This window comes from Drosophila sulfurigaster, chromosome 2R, assembly GCF_023558435.1.
Source record: "Drosophila sulfurigaster albostrigata strain 15112-1811.04 chromosome 2R, ASM2355843v2, whole genome shotgun sequence".
NCBI lineage: Eukaryota > Metazoa > Arthropoda > Insecta > Diptera > Drosophilidae > Drosophila > Drosophila sulfurigaster.
Window position 1 is genome coordinate 3584269 of NC_084882.1, and position 19095 is coordinate 3603363.

General features: G+C 37.7%; 1 protein-coding gene across 3 annotated transcripts in view; it reads left to right on the forward strand.

Moving 5' to 3' along the window:
- LOC133835784 (uncharacterized) overlaps positions 1-19095 on the forward strand; it is a 46458-nt gene that overhangs the window by 15150 nt on the left and 12213 nt on the right. Inside the window, exon 2 of one of the 3 annotated variants that reach the window (XR_009893639.1) lies at positions 11000-11180. The exons of the other annotated variants lie outside the window; for them this stretch is intronic. The gene's annotated coding sequence lies outside the window, so the exon portion shown is untranslated. Of the gene's footprint in view, positions 1-10999; positions 11181-19095 lie in introns of those variants that run through there. 3 annotated transcript variants of the gene reach the window in all.

The following is a 19095-nucleotide window of genomic DNA, read 5'->3' on the forward strand; positions in this document are numbered from 1 at the left end:
AAACATTTCGAAACTCAAACAACAAATCCCACAAGTCCAAAATGCAGTCTCAGCGTCTGACCAACTTCCTGCACGCGCCGAGTGAACCTGCAAACATTCCAAGAAGACCCAAGCCAAGTTGCCCAATACATCCGCCACATGCCGGTGCAAGCAATTCCAGGAACAAGAAGCATTGCACCCAATTCACTAACCAAAGCAGCGCTGTCGACGCCGCTGCTGAAACTCGCAGCTTTATATAGGGCCAGCTTTAGAATTAGTCTTTAGTCTTTAATTCAATTTCAATAAAGAACGGTTCCAATCGGAAGCGTAATGAAATATATTTTTGTTATTATTTTTAAATAAATAATTAACTGGCGCCCGAGCAGGGACCGGAAAGTTCGCGTATCGATGGTGCAAAACCGTATCAATTCGGTCAAATCGCGTTACGATAGAGCAAAACCGTTTCTAAGTGCGCGATTCAAACCAAGTTATTATCCCAATAAAGGCTCGTGATAATCAATCACTGGGAAATAACAATCAGCCAAAAGGACGTTAATTCGACCAAGTGCGACTAAAGCAATTAAATTTGCAAAACCTTCGCGACTATTAAATTAGTCAGTTGAATGAACAGTTCAAACAATCTCGGCAATTAAGTTAGCCAACATAAACCTGTACCAAGCCATTAAATTAGCTAGTGTAACGGGTGAGATTGTGAGAACTGCATCGGTGGACCACATATTCTGCAAGATCCGTTCTCAGAATACTCTCCAGGAGGTATGGATCACGGAGCCCCAGTAGCAGCTGCAAAAAGGAACAACCCCGTCCCATCAGGAAAGGTGGCCACATCATTGCTAATGTAAGTAAGATATAAGAAATTTTACAAAGAAAAGAAAACAAAAACGGAAATTAAAAACATAAAGCAAAGTGTAAAAATACACAAGACTCCAAGGAGTCCATATAGAATATAGCAGATCACAAGCAAATGAATAAAACTAAAAGCGAAATGCAAAATTAAAAAAAAATATATATATATATAAGAAAAGAAACAAATCATTGCAAAGTAAACAAGACTCAAAAGAGTCCATAGTAAAAGAGTAAATAACATAAATAAGCGTAAAGCGATAAATCAAACAAAAAGATCACAACGGTGATATAACTTATTCCAACTTTGCGATTCCCAAGGGACCCTCCAAGGTAGAAGGAAAAAACCATCCACTGGTTATAAACTTATAATGTAAAACAAAAAAAAAAAAAAAAAAAAAAAAAAGGAAAAATATAGCGTTTAAATTTCATCTTATCGCTTATGGCCAATCGTCATAACTTAATTCGACCCCCCATACTAGATCCAGAAGAAATAGAACGAGTGAACGAAGCACAAAGGCAACGTTCAATTGAGAGACAAAACAATAGGCATTTAGAACATCAAAAGAACAGACCCACCATGAACGAAGATAACAGAGCCGCTCTAACAGCCGCTATAAGCGAAATATTAGCCGAACAATTGCCAATATTATTAAGACAACATACCAATCCTGTAGAAGATTTTCTAAGTCTCCCAGATCATGTTATTGCGCCAGAACATCAAAGAAATTTGACAGATCTTGACAGAGTACCCGACATAGCAAAAGGTTTGCGTGAGTTTAGTGGAAACCCCGAAGAATTTAGCTCATGGAAAAAGAGTGTAGAGCGTGTTTTACAAGCATATGACTCATACCAAGGTACGCCCAAATATCATAATATCTTGCACACCATCCGAGACAAGATAACGAAAAGTGCAGACCAAGCTTTAGAAGCATATAAGGTACCGCTTAACTGGGATGCCATGTGTAGATGTCTTTCGCTACATTATGCAGATAAACGAGACATAGCAACCCTAGAATATGAAATGACTACATTAGTACAAGGTCCGAATCAATCAGTGGAAGATTTCCACAAAGACGTATACAGACACTTGTCCCTAATTTTAAATAAAACGAGTAGCATGGATATTGACAGAAACGGGGAAGCAATGTTGACAAAATTATACAGAGACAAAGCGCTAGACACTTTCATTCGAGGGCTACAAGGTGACTTGCCTCGGCTATTAGGCATGAAAGAACCAGCAGACTTACCTACCGCACTACATCTCTGCTTAAAAATGGTCGAAACATGCCACTTTTAAAGGACATCCGACACATTTTAGAAACAGTAATGGTAAACCCATACCAGCCCCACGGAATGTCATCTTCTCAAACAGACAACCACCTCCAATCCCTTTCAGACAACAACAGCCACGACAATACTTACACTACGGACAACTACCACCAACTCCATTACCAAGACAATATTTCCCGAATTCTGGGTATCAACCAATTGCCAACCCACGGCAATACACTGTTGCCACAACCTCTCAACAGGTTGCACCACCTAGGCCAATGGCCCCGAAACCGCTACCGCGTCCAGAACCAATGGATGTGGATTCCAGCGTTCAAACGAAATTTGTCAACTACATGAACAGACCACGATTCGAAGCTGAGAAAAGACCCCCCGGTCCTATACCAGACGGACAGAAACGACAGAGAAACTTTAACATACAGACAAACAACGACGAAATAACAGAACCTTCGACAGAAACTTACGATACCACAACTAATTATGAACAAGCAGTCGCTGAATACGAGACTCACGCAGACGTAGAACAAACAATAGAAGAATACGTAGAACAAGTAGACCAATATGACAACGACTATGAAGATGACACTTGCGAATTTTATGACTACTCTGCACTAAATTTTTTAGAGTAAAGAGTTCCTCTCTCCCATACTTTACTTGTAGATTGAGGAACGGCCAAATAATTAAAATTCTCATCGACACTGGATCCAATAGAAATTACATCAAGCCGAAATTTGTAGAAAACCCCACTCCAAATAAAAACCCTTTTCACGCCGTCTCGATAGGAGGTAATACATTGTTAACACACCACAAAAATTCCAACTTGTTCAATATAACATATGTTGAGGTGAAATTTTTCCTAGAAACTTTTGATGCTATTTTAGGTAACGACACCTTAAAGGAATTAGGAGCAGAAATAAATCCAAGTAAAAACCTAATGATAATCAGAAACAATATAAAAATCCCTTTAAAAGAACAAATCTTCGAAGCAGTAAATACAATAGTACCAAGAACAAGCCACCTGTCAGAAACACAGAAAACAAATCTAAACCAACTCTTAAAAAAATTTCCAAACCTCTTCGCCAATCCAAATCAAAAACTGATCTACACAACCAAGGTACAAGCAACAATAAGAACATCAACCGACACCCCTGTATATTCCAAGTTCTATCAGTATCCAATGTCACTGAAAGATGAAGTAAATAAATAGATAAAAGAACTTTTAGAAGATGGAATAATTCGACCGTCTCGGTCCCCATACAATTCTCCCGTATGGATCGTACCCAAAAAAACTGACGCTTCAAGAAAAAAGAAATATCGCGTCGTAATAGACTATCGCAACATAAACAGAGTAACCATTGCAGACAAATACCCTATTCCTGAGATAGGCGAAGTACTTGCACAGCTAGGCAATAATAGAGTATTTTCGGTTTTAGACCTTAAAAGTGGTTTTCATCAAATCCCTTTGAAACCTTCGGATATAGAAAAGACCGCATTCTCCGTCAATAACGGAAAGTATGAGTTTACACGACTCCCATTTGGTCTCAAAAACGCGCCCGCTATATTTCAGCGAGCTTTGGATGACATACTTCATGAACATATCGGTAAGATATGTTTCATTTACATAGACGATATCATCATATTTAGTAAAGATGATGAATCCTATTACAGGAACTTGGAGTTAATTTTTCGAACTTTACAAGATGCCAACATGAAATGTCAGTTAGATAAATGCGCGTTCATGAAGAATAAAGTCGAATTTCTAGGTTTTGTAATTTCCGATAAAGGCATCGAAACAAATCCAAATAAAGTCGCAGCGATAGCCAACTATCCCTGCCCTAAAACACTAAAAGAGCTGAGATCTTTTCTTGGACTCTCCGGCTACTACCGAAGATTCATACAAAGTTATGCTAAGTTAGCAAAACCCCTTACGTCTCTTTTAAGAGGGGGAAGATGGACACGTGTCCAAAAACAGGTCATCAAAAAAAAACAATTACTCTTGACTCCGAAGCATTGAAGGTTTTTCAAAAACTACGAAGTTGTCTTATTTCAAAGGAAATAATTCTTCGCTATCCAGATTTTACTAAAGAATTTCACTTGACAACGGACGCATCTAATTACGCAATAGGAGCAGTCCTACCGCAAAACAACCAACCAATTTCTTTCCTATCGAGAACACTAGCAAAAGCAGAAGAAAACTATGCAGCTAACGAAAAAGAAATGCTGGCCATCATCTGGTCACTAAAGCTCTCAAAAATTATTTATATGGGAAAGCAAAAGTCAAAATATTCACCGACCATCAACCCCTAACACATTCCTTGAGCAGTTGGAACGGAAATGCTAGAATTAAAAGATGGAAATCTTACCTAGAAGAATATGACTACGAAATATTCTACAAACCAGGAAAGGAGAACGTCGTAGCTGACGCACTCTCGAGAATATCAACTGATCAAATCAATTCCATAGCCTCAACTCAGCATAGTGCAGAAAGCTCAAGTCACGAACTAATACCCAGTATGGAAGTCCCCATTAATGTTTTCAAGAACCAAATATTTCTTAACAAATCAGATAAATCCGACTACATATTCTCTATACCATTCCCCACGTTCCATCGACACGAAATATACAAAAAGGAATTTAACGATAAAGAATTAGTAGAAACTCTTAAAAAATACCTCAACCCTTCGGTTATAAATTGCATCCAAACAACTGAGGATATAATGGGGAAAATACAACTATTATATCCTAAACATTTCAAAAACGTCAAAACCCGATTCTCTCAATCTATGACTGTAGACCTCACCAACGAATCTAGAGGAGGAATTCCTCAAAATCCACAATAGAGCACACCGCAGTGCCGAAGAAAATAAAGTTCAATTAGCAGAAAAATTCTACTGCCCCAAAATGAAACAAAAAATAAGCAACATAGTAAGGCAATGCAAAATTTGTAAGGAATCTAAATATGACCGACATCCCCCTAATCCAGAACTAAAAAAAACTCCAATACCAGAAAATCCCGGTCACATCATTCACATCGACATTTACTCAACCCAAGGCCATTTGGTTCTTACAGCAATAGATAAATTCTCAAAACTAGCACAGGCACGCACAATCAATTCAAAAGCAATAGAAGACATTCGAACACCACTTAGGGACATTATTTTCTATTATGGAGTTCCTAAGTTCGTTGTAATAGATAATGAGAAATCTCTCAACTCAAGGTCCATAAAATTCATGCTTGAGGATCAGTTAAATATTACAATTTACACTGCGCCACCATATAAGAGTACAGTTAATGGACAAGTAGAAAGGTTCCATTCGACACTTTCCGAAGTAATGAGATGCTTACAGAAAGAAAACCACCATAGAACTTTCGAAGAACTCCTGGATAGAGCCATATACGAATATAACTACTCTTTCCACTCCACAACCAAAAAGCAATCATTAGAGGTATTCTTCGGAAGGAGAGTCACTACAAACCCAGACCAGTACGAACAGGCCAGACAAGACAATATTGACTAACTAAAGATAGCACAAAATAAAAATTTACAATTCCACAACAAAAGCAGAAACGAAATAATAACTTATGAGCCAGGAAAAGAAATATATGTAAAAGTAAACACTCGTTTAGGTTCAAAACTTTCCCCAAGATTTAAGAAAGAATTAGTTAAAGAAGATAAAAATACAAACATTTTAACAGAATCTGGAAGAATCGTACATAAAAGTAACATCAAATCATAATATTCGCAGGGTATTACTATGGACAATAACGGAAGCTACGATGGACATAACAAACTACACGAACGCTCAGACAGTGACCATTCATAGGGGACTGGGAAAGTTGCAGACATCCTCAACAAAATTAGTACATGTAATAAACCTTAATCAAATCCAGGAAGCACTAGACCTACTTAACAGTCACACTGAAGAGGGCCTAAAGCGTAGTCCGCTATATTCAACAATACATCATGAGTTAATCGCTACCACTAACGCACTCAAAACAATAACAGATTCCCCAAATAAACGAAAATCTAGGTCAGTAAATTGGTTAGGTACATGTTGGAAGTACATAGCAGGCAACCCAGATCATGACGATCTCGTCATGTTAAAGGAAAATATCAATAATCTCATCAGTAATAATAATCAACAGGTTATAGTTAATACACAACTGGAGCAAAGAATTAACAAACTTACGTCCTTATCGAACTCCCTAACTAATTCAATACAAAAAAGTAGTTTTCTTAGTAACGAGGTAGCCATTAGCCTTCATAATGAAATCCGATTATTAAAAGATGAAATAGTAAACATGAAGTATGCCACTCAGTGGGTCAAATTAAATATAGCAAATACTCTTTTACTAAACGAAAATGAACTAACAGAAATTGGAGAAATATTTAAAAAAGGCAATACGCCACCATTGTCAATCGAAGAGATAATGGAATTCTCCGATATATCAATGCTTCATAATAAAACTACTCTTTTGTATATTGTAAAAATTCCTAACCTAGAAGAAATTGAATATCAAGATATTTTATTAAAACCAATAGTAAAAAATAACGCAATTGTACACTTAGAAATAAGTCAACTATTTTTGTATAATGATATAGTATATGGCATACCAAAAAATTGTAAAACCTACTTAAACATAAAAGTTTGCGACAAAAAGAATGTTATTGATGTAAGCCAAACACATTGTATTCCGAAATTAGTTAAGGGAGAGAGAGCACTGTGCAGTTTCAGCAACGCGGATCACATCCCGGAGATAGAGGAAATCGACAATGGTCTAATTCTCCTCAATAATTTCAACGACAATTTGGTCTGGAATGGAAACGGAAATCATCTGGAAGGGTCATTTCTAATTCACCTAATCAACGATTCCATGCAAATCAAAGAGCGGCTATTCAACAATATGGAGCCAGTCATTATGCAACCAAAAGTGCCAATCTCCCAAATAACAGCCGAAGAAACTGAACGTTTAAGGATTCTATTCCTAGAGGCACTGGAGGCGCTTCATCTCAATAACACCAACAAGCTGCAATACATACAGACGCATTCCATGGTCAACAGCATTACAATGTTAACGCTCTTCGGTGTCATCCTGATAACAGCGTTAGGACTTCACGCTTGCAGTCGGAAGAAGAACACCATTACCCTTCAACTTGGACCAACACCAGCTCCATCAGAAACATTGAAGCCACCACTCCGCAATCAAGAAGATTTACAGAAAAATCCACTGCTTCAATTCAACAACATCCCATACTTTTGAGAAATAAAATTTGCTTGAGGACAAGCATGAATTAGAGGGGGAAGAGTTAACAGACAAAACATTTCGAAACTCAAACAACAAATCCCACAAGTCCAAAATGCAGACTCAGCGTCTGACCAACTTCCTGCACGCGCCGAGTGCACCTGCAAACATTCCAAGAAGACCCAAGCCAAGTTGCCCAATACAAGGAACAAGAAGCATTGCACCCAATTCACCAACCAAAGCAGCGCTGTCGACGCCGCTGCTGAAACTCGTTAGCTTTATATAGGGCTAGCTTTAGAATTAGTCTTTAGTCTTTAATTCAATTTCAATAAAGAACGGTTCCAATCGGAATCGTAATGAAATATATTTTTGTTATTATTTTTAAATAAATAATTAACTTGTACGAGCATACAGAAACGCAGCAGAAAACAAACAGCAAATTTTAAACAAATACTTCTTTCCTGGATTAGCTAAGAAAATTAAGTCAATAAATATGCCAGACATCCACAACAGGGGGAAATTCAATCAATATTAATACCCCAGTGAAATAATTCACAATAATTCACCTTTATCTAACTCAAAAACAGCCATAGACAAATTCTCGAAATGCGCCCAAGTAAAGATACTGAAATCAAAAGCGTCCGAAGATCTAAAGCACCCCTTACGCGAAATAGCATTTGGCATGCCACGATTAGTTATAATGGATAACGAAAAGGCAAGAAACGCGGCTTCCATTAAATTTCTACTAAAAGATCAGCTCAAAGCAGAAGTATATACAACACCACCTTATCACTCCACAAGTAAGAAGTGGAAAGATTCCATTCTACTCTCACAGAAATAATGAGGTGTTTTAAAAAAGGAAATGATTCAATCGATTTTGAGAGTTTAATTTTCAAAGCAGTATAGGAGTATAACGGTTCAATTCATTCCACTACCAAGAAGACACCAATTGAGGTGTTTTTCGGAACAAGAACAATAACAGATCCACAAGAATTAGAAGAAGCTAGGAATCAGATCAGGATCGAAATAAAAAGAAAACAAGAGGAAGATTTATTATACCATAATTCAAAAACGAAACTAATAAAATCGTATACGAAGGAAGAAGTTATTTACGTCAGAATAGATAAAAGGTTAGGATCAAAATGATCATCAAAATTTAGAAAAGAAATAGTTTCAGAAGACAGAAATACAACAATAAAAACACAATCAGGCGAATTAGTACTTAAAAATAATATCAAAACATAATATCCGTTCACAGAATTTTTTTGCCGTTATGTCACGGGTTGGCCACAATCTTAGACTATTCAAATTCCCAGTTGATTCCTATCAAGACTGGAGTAGCAGCAATACAGAATGGCGCATTCAGAGTAATTCATGTTTTCAATATAGAAGAATACGAAAACACTGCATGGAAATTAGAAGAAACATTGAAAAATGTGAGCCACAATCATCATCTTTTCCCATTCCTAGAATACGAACTTCAAAAAATTAAAATCGATTTGCGTCGACTAAAACCTAAGAAAAGAACGACAAGATCCATAGATTTCCTAGGGACAGCTTGGAAATAGTTGGCTGGCACGCCGGCCCGCAATGATCACGAAATTGTAACAGCTAAAATAAATGAGCAACTTGAAAACAACAATAGACAAGTAGTAATAAATAAAGAATTAAACATAAGAATAAATGAACTAAGCATAAATAAGTATAATTGAACAAATACTAGAAAACGAAAAAGTAATGTTTGTAAACGTTGAAGAACTATTAGAATGTGCAAAATTAAAAATATCCTCAAATGGCAAGGAAATATTGTACATGGTAAGCATTCCACTGTTAGGAAATCAACTTTGTACCGCAATGAAAATAAAACCAACAAAAAAAGACAAAATTATAAATGTAATTAAGTATAAAAATATTATCAAATGCCATAATGCTTTGTACGCCCAGAAATATGATTGCGAATCCCGTAACGATAAAATCATTTGTCATAGAGATAATATCGTAGATTTAAGTAACGATACTTGTATATCTCCTTTGTTAAACCACTCAAGACCCTACTGCAATACAGTAAACAGCCAACATGTTCCAGACCATGAAGAAATTTTGACGGGTACAATTCTGTTAAACGACTACACTGGCAGCATACAAATAGACCAAGATGAAGTAGACCTGAAAGGAAGCTACCTTATACAATTTGAAAACTCTACAATAAGAATTGGCGATGACAAATATGAAGCGGGCGAGGCAAGATACGCAGAAGCAATTCCACCACTTTTCCAGATGATAGCAGAGAAAACCAAAGCTGAGGAAGTACTATCGCTACAGATGTTAGAAGAACTTAACATCAACAATACTCGAAGACTGGATACGCTACGAACTAACAACTTTAAGGCAAACTCCATCAGCTTCGCTTTTTCTGGCATATTGGTGATAACTTTCATTATACTGGCTATATTGGTATGGAAACTCAAGTCCACTCCAAGAGCAGAAAAAGCCACAGAGATACAGAAAGGCGAAACAACAAGCAACGGAACCCAAAAACGCTTCTATATTGCATCCGAGGACGTATGCGTTTAAAGGGGGAGGAGTTAACACCAGAGTTGGTTGCACCGAACTGCAAGTTACGAAACACACCGCAGCGCATAACCAACGACACGTGCGCAGCGTCAGCTATATTTCGGTCACTAACGTCTGGGAACCAGACGGTAACCCGACCCTTGAAAAGTTAGCGGAAACGGCAACTACCACACCAGCGAAGACGCAATACCGTCAACTACAGATTCAGCAGTTGCAGCGGTCCGACAACAACAACAGCCACGAGCCAGCAATGGTAATTGCAATGACTGCAATTACAACGGAAACGAGAACAACAACAAAATAGCATTGAGAACGACAGAGCAGCGGAGCCGGCAGAACAACGAGCAGAGGTGTCTTCATTCTTTATCAAATAATAATTAATGTTTAATGTTTAATTTATAATTTGGAATGAATAACATAAGTCGAGCTCGTCTCGCATTTGTATTTTTTTATAAATTCAAAGAACCATCGTTCTTATTTTATGTTTGAGAATTTAACCGTTAAGGCAAACAAAAGCCGCTCATCGTAGTAATGCTGCTGCGAATTTTGGCTTTGATTCAAATATAAGACTAATAGGGATTTGAATGTGTGAGCAGAGGACGAATGTACATAAAGTAAAATATGAAACATTATCAAATTTGTAAAATAACCCACAATAATTTGTTGTTTTTGACTGGGGAACAGTGCCTCAGTCTGCCACCAGTGAGGAGTCATAGATCATGTCTCTTGGAAGGACGGCGGATAGCCCATTCTTTCGCTATATCCCGATCTCGATGTAAGGGAAACAAAAACCATGAATGAGCATTATCCGACAAGCTTCAGCTGGAAGGACGGCCACTTTGGAATCAATGGAAATTGTGGCCGGTCGATGCAAATCATAGAAGCAATGACAACGTACACAAGACAAGAAAATGTGACATGCAAATCTGCTTTGGAGATTTGATAAAGTGGTCTTGCCTGACTCTGAGTTCTGCGGCTTAAGCAGCTACCATCAATGAAAAATTATATGGAAAGTTGTTATAATATGTTTTCTTCCTATCTTTACAGTTTCCAACCTTAACAAAAAAAAAAATAACGCGTTAAGTGTGAGACGCTGCCGCAAAAAGCCATGGAGGACTGCCTAACACACTTACATTATTTATGGGCAATCTCATACGCTTCGGAGAACGTCCAATTGCTGATTCGGGACGAAATGTTCCACCAAGTGAGGGTGTGACCAGAGGACTGTACGTGTCGTGGATATCGCAATGTCATTATCAGCAAACTCCTTCCCTTGGATTCTAAATGCATTCAAAGCGAAACATGGTTGCTCACAATGAATGTTGTCTGATAATGTGACTAACTTCCGAGGTGCGAAGAGTACTAAGAGATGAAGTGGAGTGGATATCGACTAGGGAGGCGGAAAACAAATACCTAGAAATTGAGCTCGTATTCATTACGCTCACCGCATATGGGCGGTGCATGCGGAAAAATTGTACAAAGTCCTTCCGCCGGATAGCGTGCGAGAAGAATTACTTCGTGGCTAATGTAGAGAGTATTCTCAACTCACACCCACTCACGTACGTTCCACTGGAATCGGCAGACACGGAGGCCCTCACACCTAAACATTTCATGTTGTGCCACTCCAATGGACTGCGTGAACGAGACATCGAAATACAATACGGTGCCAGACTTGCCATAAGATTCTGAATTTCGAGTCTGTTAGACGAACAATTCTGGGAAAGATGGCTAAGAGAATATCTACAGTCGCCAGTTTCGATTGCCTTTAATGGCATTGTTATTATTGCAGTTGACAACAGCAAACGAAACCGTTGACCCAAAGGAGTTGTGGTAGATGTTCACCGATTGAGAGATGGTCAGTTCACTTGAAAATTGGCAACACACAACGCGAATGTTAGCTGCCAAACTAAATTGTTAACTGGGTATTTGCAAGCACATTTCCTACTGGGTCTGCAAGACAATTTCAATATTGGGGCAAACGAATGTCGCTCATCGTAGTGAAGCAGCATCAAATTTCCTTTGCGTGATTTTCTTTTGATTTGTATGTCAGCCCACGCAAATGCAATTAATTGTGTTTAAAATAATAGGGATATGAATCTGTGCATAAGCACAAATGTAAGTAAAAATATGAAACATTAGCGGTATCGTGCTCTCAACGCTCTTTAGAATAGTAACTCTCCCTCTCTTGGTGTTGTAGTTAGCTATCGTTCTATCTTGCGTCTCGCTCGACCTGTGCATACTCTCTGTGTTTTGTACTCTTCGTAAGTACATATTTATCTATTTTGATTATATTTCTTTTTATACCCGCTACCCATAGGGTAGAAGGGTATTATAACTTTGTGCCGGCAGGAAATGTATGTAACAGGTTGAAGGAGGCATCTCCGACCCTATAAAGTATATATATTCTTGATCAGCGTCAACAGCCGAGACGATATAGCCATGTCCGTCTGTCCGTCTGTGTGTCTGTGTGTCTGTCCGTCCGTCCGTATGAAACACTGGATCTCAGAGACTATAAGAGATAGAGCTATAATTTTTTTTCGACAGCATTTGTTATGTTTGCACGCAGATCAAGTTTGTTTCAAATTTTTGCCACGCCCACTTCCGCCCCCGCAAATCAAAAAAATCGAATAACAAGCGTAATTTTAAAGCTAGAGTTACGGATTTTGGTATATACAATAACTACTATAGTAGTTATGATTCCTGAACATTTGGTTGCGATCAGATAAAAATTGTCGAAGTTATTAAAGAAATTCTTTTGTATGGGCAAAAACGCCTACTTACTAGGGGTCTTAGTTACTTTGTCTGACAATCTGGTATATTGTGCCGTCTATGGTATATTTTGAATGCGGTACTATATCGATATACCACATATACCATTTGGTATATTTTTTAGTATTTTTGTAGTATATTTGGTATATTTTGAGAAATATACCGCAAAATATATTGCTTTTATTCAAAATGGGTAGCGGGTATCTCACAGTCGAGTACACTCGACTGTAGCTTTCTTACTTGTTCTTTTTTTAATTTTTTGATTGGTTTAATAATTTTTGTTTTAGCAATATGTCAGTCTGCTATAGCAAGAAATGCCGGGTGCTGGTTGGTGCCAAAATGGGTTTTGATTATTGCTGGATTTGCGACAACGTTGCACATGAGAAATGTGCTGGCTTTAACGGCCGTATTGTTGATTTAATATCAGCCAAGTCAGGATTGAGATGGACTTGTGAACACTGTAGGGACTCTGAACGCGATATTGCTGGGTTTATACGGCAGACGCGAACTGGTTTTAAAGATGTTTTGGCGGGCTTTAAAAAACTCTCCGATAACTTCTCCGCTTTGGATTCTGGGTTTAAGATAGACTGCATGAGACCACTCACAACATACGTCTCATTGAATACATTCGAATGGAATTGAATGAGTGGAATGCAAGAAATGAATCGACATTGTATCAGTATGAGTTCGCGTTTTGCTTCATAGCTTGGGACGAATGAAGCGAAAGGGAAATGACAAATTTGGCACTGCGTAGTATAATCGAGGAATTCGAGTTGTTGCGTGCAAATTCGGTCCATTCTTTTTCTGAGGCCTGTAGTTCAAAGACGCATTTATGGACACCTTATTAATAAAAGAAGCGGAAGAATCTGTCTGTATTTTTAGTCCGCGTTATTTTTATTGTCTTTTTAATTTAATGTTGTTGTTTGAATTTATATTTACAGTTTAATTTTATTTACAGTTGCAACTTGAATCGTTCGAATTCAGCGTCTCAGTTTTCTGAGTTCTCACTTCATTCAATTCGTTTCTCTTTCTCTATTCTTTGTGCGACTGAGTCGTACGTAAGCGAGTCAACTCACTCACTCAGTTTGGCTTTGCTTTCAAATTCACTCAACTCATTTTGAGCATTGTGCATTTGAATGTGATTTTTTGCCACTCATGCAAATGTCTAGTTTAAGAGTATGAAGCTCTTGACCGAGTCTCCGAAGCGTAAAAAGGCCAATACGCGTCTGTCGATTGCCCCAATTGAGCTTTCTGTCCCTGTTGATGTCCCAAGTATATCCGTACCACTTGCTGGCGAATTAATGTCATTTAGTTCTCCGTCCCCTCACCCTCGGTAGCTCTGGAAGTTCCACACCATGACATTACGTCGTTAAGCGTGGAGTCTCCAGCTACTACTTCGATTTTGGTGTCGGCTGAGATGGTTGAAGAAATTCAACCACCACAATCCTCAGTCGATATCAGCAGTGCTGTAACGATTGAAGAATCGCCTCCAGCTCGTGCATTAACTGTCCGCAACACGTTAATTGCGGTGCCACCGCTTAAGCAGATTTTTGTCTCAAGGCTTGCCCCTGAAACGACATCTGATGATGTTCGGGCTTATATTATGTCCAAATCTCAAGACAGTATTAAGGTGGAGAAATTTAATTTCTCGTACGAACGGGAGATTTCATCTTTTAAAATAAGTGTTCCCACTGAAAAATTTAGCATAATGTGTAGTAAAGAGTTTTCAGTTCAAAAAACTAACATCCTCTTTACTTCATGGCTATCAGCATGTAAGAGGCATTTGCAGTAAACTTATTACAGGTCAATAAATAGTATATATTTTCCTTTCAATGTCATTGCCTTTACTGAAACATGGTTAAAGAATGGCATTCTTGATACGGAAATCTTTTCTAGTAGATTTTCCTTATACAGACGTGATCGCAAGGTTCGTCGTGGTGGTGGGGTTTTAATCGCAGTAGATGCTCAATTTGCTTCAGAATTGATTGATCACACTTCTGATATTGAGCTTGTGGCTGTAAAATTATCCTTTGGTAGTTTTAACATATTTATTTCTTGCTCGTACATATATCCCTCTTACTTCAGATGATGCTTTGTATTTAGCTAATTTTTCTATAATTAATAATATTTCTAACATGCTTTCTGATCGTGATCACTTTATAGTCCTTTGTGATTTTAATATTGCTGGGGTGTCATGGCATTCGGCCAAGAATCTAAATGGACTTTGCCCCTCTGTATCCCATGTTTTTATTGATAGTCTCTTCGGGGTAACATTGTCTCAGATTAATGGTATTCCAAATTGTTTAAACAGGTCTCTAGACCTTATTTTTGTTTAAGACCCAGATTCGTGTTCTCTATCGAGAACCTCTCCCACATCTTCGCCCGAAGACCCTTACCATCCCACTTTAGAAATTTCGTTAGAGCTCCCATATATGGCGTCAGAGTCTAATGTACGTTGTGGTGAGCGTTCTCGTTGTTTTCGGAAAACCGATTTTGAGAAACTTGCCCTGCTTACATCTCAAACTGACTGGTCGCAACTTTCTTTGTCTACGAACTTGGATATAGCGGTTAAATTCTTTTATTCTACTATTAACTCGCTACTTGATGCTTGTGTTCCATCAAGAATTCCACATTTGTCCGATAAACCCATATAGTTTACTAAGAAATTATCAAATTTAAAAAATCGTAATTCGAGACTTTACAAAAATTTCAAGGAAACTGTTTCTTTCCTTGATTTTCTCCGCTACTCCGTTGCTCAAGCTGCTTCTCGCACTCATAACAATGAGTGTTATAATAATTATTCGAGTAGGTGCAGAATAAGATTTCAGCGTGATCCAAAATGATTTTACGACTTCGTTAACTCGAAGCGTAGATCCGCGTCATCGCCATCATTTATGTCTTTGGAGAATATGACAGTATCTAATGGTCCTGGTATTGCCGATTTATTTGCGGACTTTTTCCAAACGACATATTCTGTTTCAAGTTTTCAAAATTTCTCTTCTTATCCTTATCAATTCATCTAATTGTATTTTTAGTCCTTTAATTACTGAAAGCTCTATTTTAACGGAACTATTGGCTATAAAACCTGGTTTTCGGCAGGTCCGGATGGAGTGCCTAGTTGTGTCCTAAGGTATTGTGCTAGTAGTATCTGTAAACCGCTTTTTAAATTGTTTGCATTGTCCGTAAACTCATGCTCTTTTCCAAAAATCTGGAAAAAGTCATACATTATACCTATATTATCTATTATGTAAATTATCTGCGATTCCGAAAGCATTTGAAAAAATCATAACTTCTCAACTGCAACACCTATGTAAATCAATAATTCCACCAGCATGGGTTCGTTAAATCTAGGTCTACTTTTACTAACTTATTGGAGTTCTCTTCTATCGTAATTAAAGGATTTGAAAATAAAATGCAAACAGATGTCATTTACACCGATTTTAGTAAGGCTTTTGACTTAGTAAATCATCACCTCTTATTGTACGAACTTAATCTTTTAGGGTTTCCTCATAGCCTAATTGGGCGAATCTCCTCATACCTTTCCAACAGAATTCAGAATGTTTACTATAATGGCTTTGTATCTAAATGTGTCCAAGTTACTTCTGGTGTACCCCAGGGTAGTCAGTTGGGGCCTCTATTGTTCACTTTGTTTATAAATGATCTTCCTTCTATTATTGAGCATTTTCGTGTACGCTGATGACGTTAAGCTTTGCCTGACATTTAATGATAGTCTTGCGATGTCACTGTTGCAATGTGACCTTAATCGTCTAGAATCTTGGTGCTGAGTAAATATGTTACATCTCAATTGCAATAAATGTAAGTTTATGACCTTATGTAGGGGGTTTTTCCCAGGTAAATAACTATGTTTTATATGATACTTCTTTAGAGCGAATTGAAGTTGTGAATGAATTGGTGATTCTGCTTGATGCAAAGTTAAAATTTGATAAACATATTCTGTCTGCTGTAAATAGGGCCATGGGTGTTCTGGGATTTATAAAACGCTGATCGAAAGAGTTCAACGATCCCTTCATTACCAAAACTTTGTACGTCTCACTGGTTCGTCCTATCCTTGAGTACGGATCTCTTGTCTGGAATCCCCAGTATAGGGTTTATCAAGATAGGATATCGGTGCAGAAACAATTCTTGTTATTTGCTCTTCGTAGTTTAAATTGGAATCCTAATATTAGATTACCACCTTATCGCAGTAGACTTTTATTACTAAACCTTCCTTCTCTTTCTGATCGTAGAACTATGCAAGGTGCTGTTTTCATACAGAGACTAATTAATGGTGAAATAGACTCCTTGGAGCTGTTAAGTCAAACTAGTTTTACAGTTCAGGTCAGGATCACTATGAATTTTCTTCCTCTTCTCATTTCTCGAAGAACTACTAACTTTTCTTGCCATAATCCCTTTCGTATTCTTTGTGTGAATTAGAATAATCTCAATAACGTAGTTTGCTCTGGTAAATCTATTCCTCTGCTCAAAACCTTATTATTAGCATATTTATCGAGTATTTAATTGTTTTTCATCTTCTTATACATATATCCTAACATATTTTAAGTTAACTTAATTAGCTGTCCAGCGTCTTTTAATATTTATTAGCGGTTTTCGATTAATGCATGCTGTTCACAAATTTATCTTGTTTTGTCCGCGCGTCAACAAGCCCGTGCTTGGTATCGCTGGGCCACTTGATGGTACTGCCGAGTACGTCAACGTCCAAATAAAATGAAGGCTTCATCTCAGAAGTTTCCCAGTATGTACATATGTATTTTTTTCAAAAGCCTGCAGCATCCTGGAGGGTAACCGTTAAATGTTGCGCAAATCGTTTAGACACAGCGGCAAACAGTAACCATTTGAAATGCTGAGTATTAAGCAGGCCATCCACAGGCGAGCATGTTGGCGAACATGCTCGCCAACTTGAATTTCATTTGCCCACCAACTAGTGCCAACATCCTCGCGAATATCATTTGTCGGCGAATTTTCAAGCAGTCAACATGTCAACGGATAACGACAGCGGCAGTATAATTGCACTGATGGCAATGCATATTTGCTTAGAAAAATAGAAAAAAAAATTTCTTCCAATGGACAGTTCTATATATAAAAAACTGTTAAATTTATTAGTGGCCAAAGTTATGAAGACCTGAAATTCTTAACAGGAATTTCTCCCAGAGCCTTGGGCGCATAATAATTGAAATATAATAATATAATAATTGATTTTGCAGACAAAAAATAAATTTTGAGCTTCGCAAACACGTCTTCTCTCTACTAAATGATTTCACAAATGTTGTTCGTGCCAACGTTGCCATCCATTGGCGAGCATGTTGGTGCAAACATAGACAAGACAGAATAATTTTAATCCCATGCGAACATTTTGGCGAACACGAAATTTGACGACGAACGCTACCATCCACGAGAAAAATTTCGTTGAGCACAACATATTCGACAACATGCTCGCCTGTGGATGGCCTGCTTTAGCATGCAGTCTTTCTTTAAAAACTGTATGACGTAATTGGTAGTTGTGGATGTTAATTGAAGCACACATCAACCTGACAGTTTTGCATGAGTGGGTTGAGCGCCAGCTCAAGTCCCATCGAAGCTAAGTGTACCTCAATCAAACTATCTAAGGGATATCAAAGCATTATGCAAGTTACTAATATCAGATCAAACCCCTTCCTTGCCAAGGGTGTTGGTTTTGAATTCGCACGACCGCAGTTGCGTTCAGTGACTATTTTGCTCTCTCTAACGAGATCTTAGCAAAATTTCCCATTTGCTGTTACGGGCTAATGTAAGTTACCTCCGCATAGGTATGTAATATTGCAGTGGGACTATCGTTGTGTTTAGTTGAGTTTACTATATATTATACTATTTTACGTTGGAATCCGGTTCTAGTGACTTTCAAGGGACCGTCGTTATATCCGGAAGGCCCACTAACCCAAGGAGAAAAATAAAATTTTGTTTATTTTATGGTTGCCATGGGTTTTTATAATACAACTAATTAATTTTTTAATCAATTTAATTTGTATGGGGACCCACCAAGTCATCGAGTTTTCGACACAATAACCGGAAGGACTCTATATTTTATCGGCTCTAAGCGGCGTCGTTATAACCTGATTATACTGCTTCACAAAGTCTTAGTAGTATCTAAAATATCGATACCTTACTTTCCTTGATATCGATATATTAGTTGCATTTACAAAGTTGGACTTAAATCACACTAACAGAACAAATAATTGAAACTTGAAACGCTGTTCCTAGGAAATAAGTGAATAAATACCTGCGAAACAACTTTATACTTCGCAAGTTCCGCAAATTTTAACATGGCCGTAGAGTTACCAACCTCTATGTGCCTAAACTTTGCACAAAAATTAAAAAAA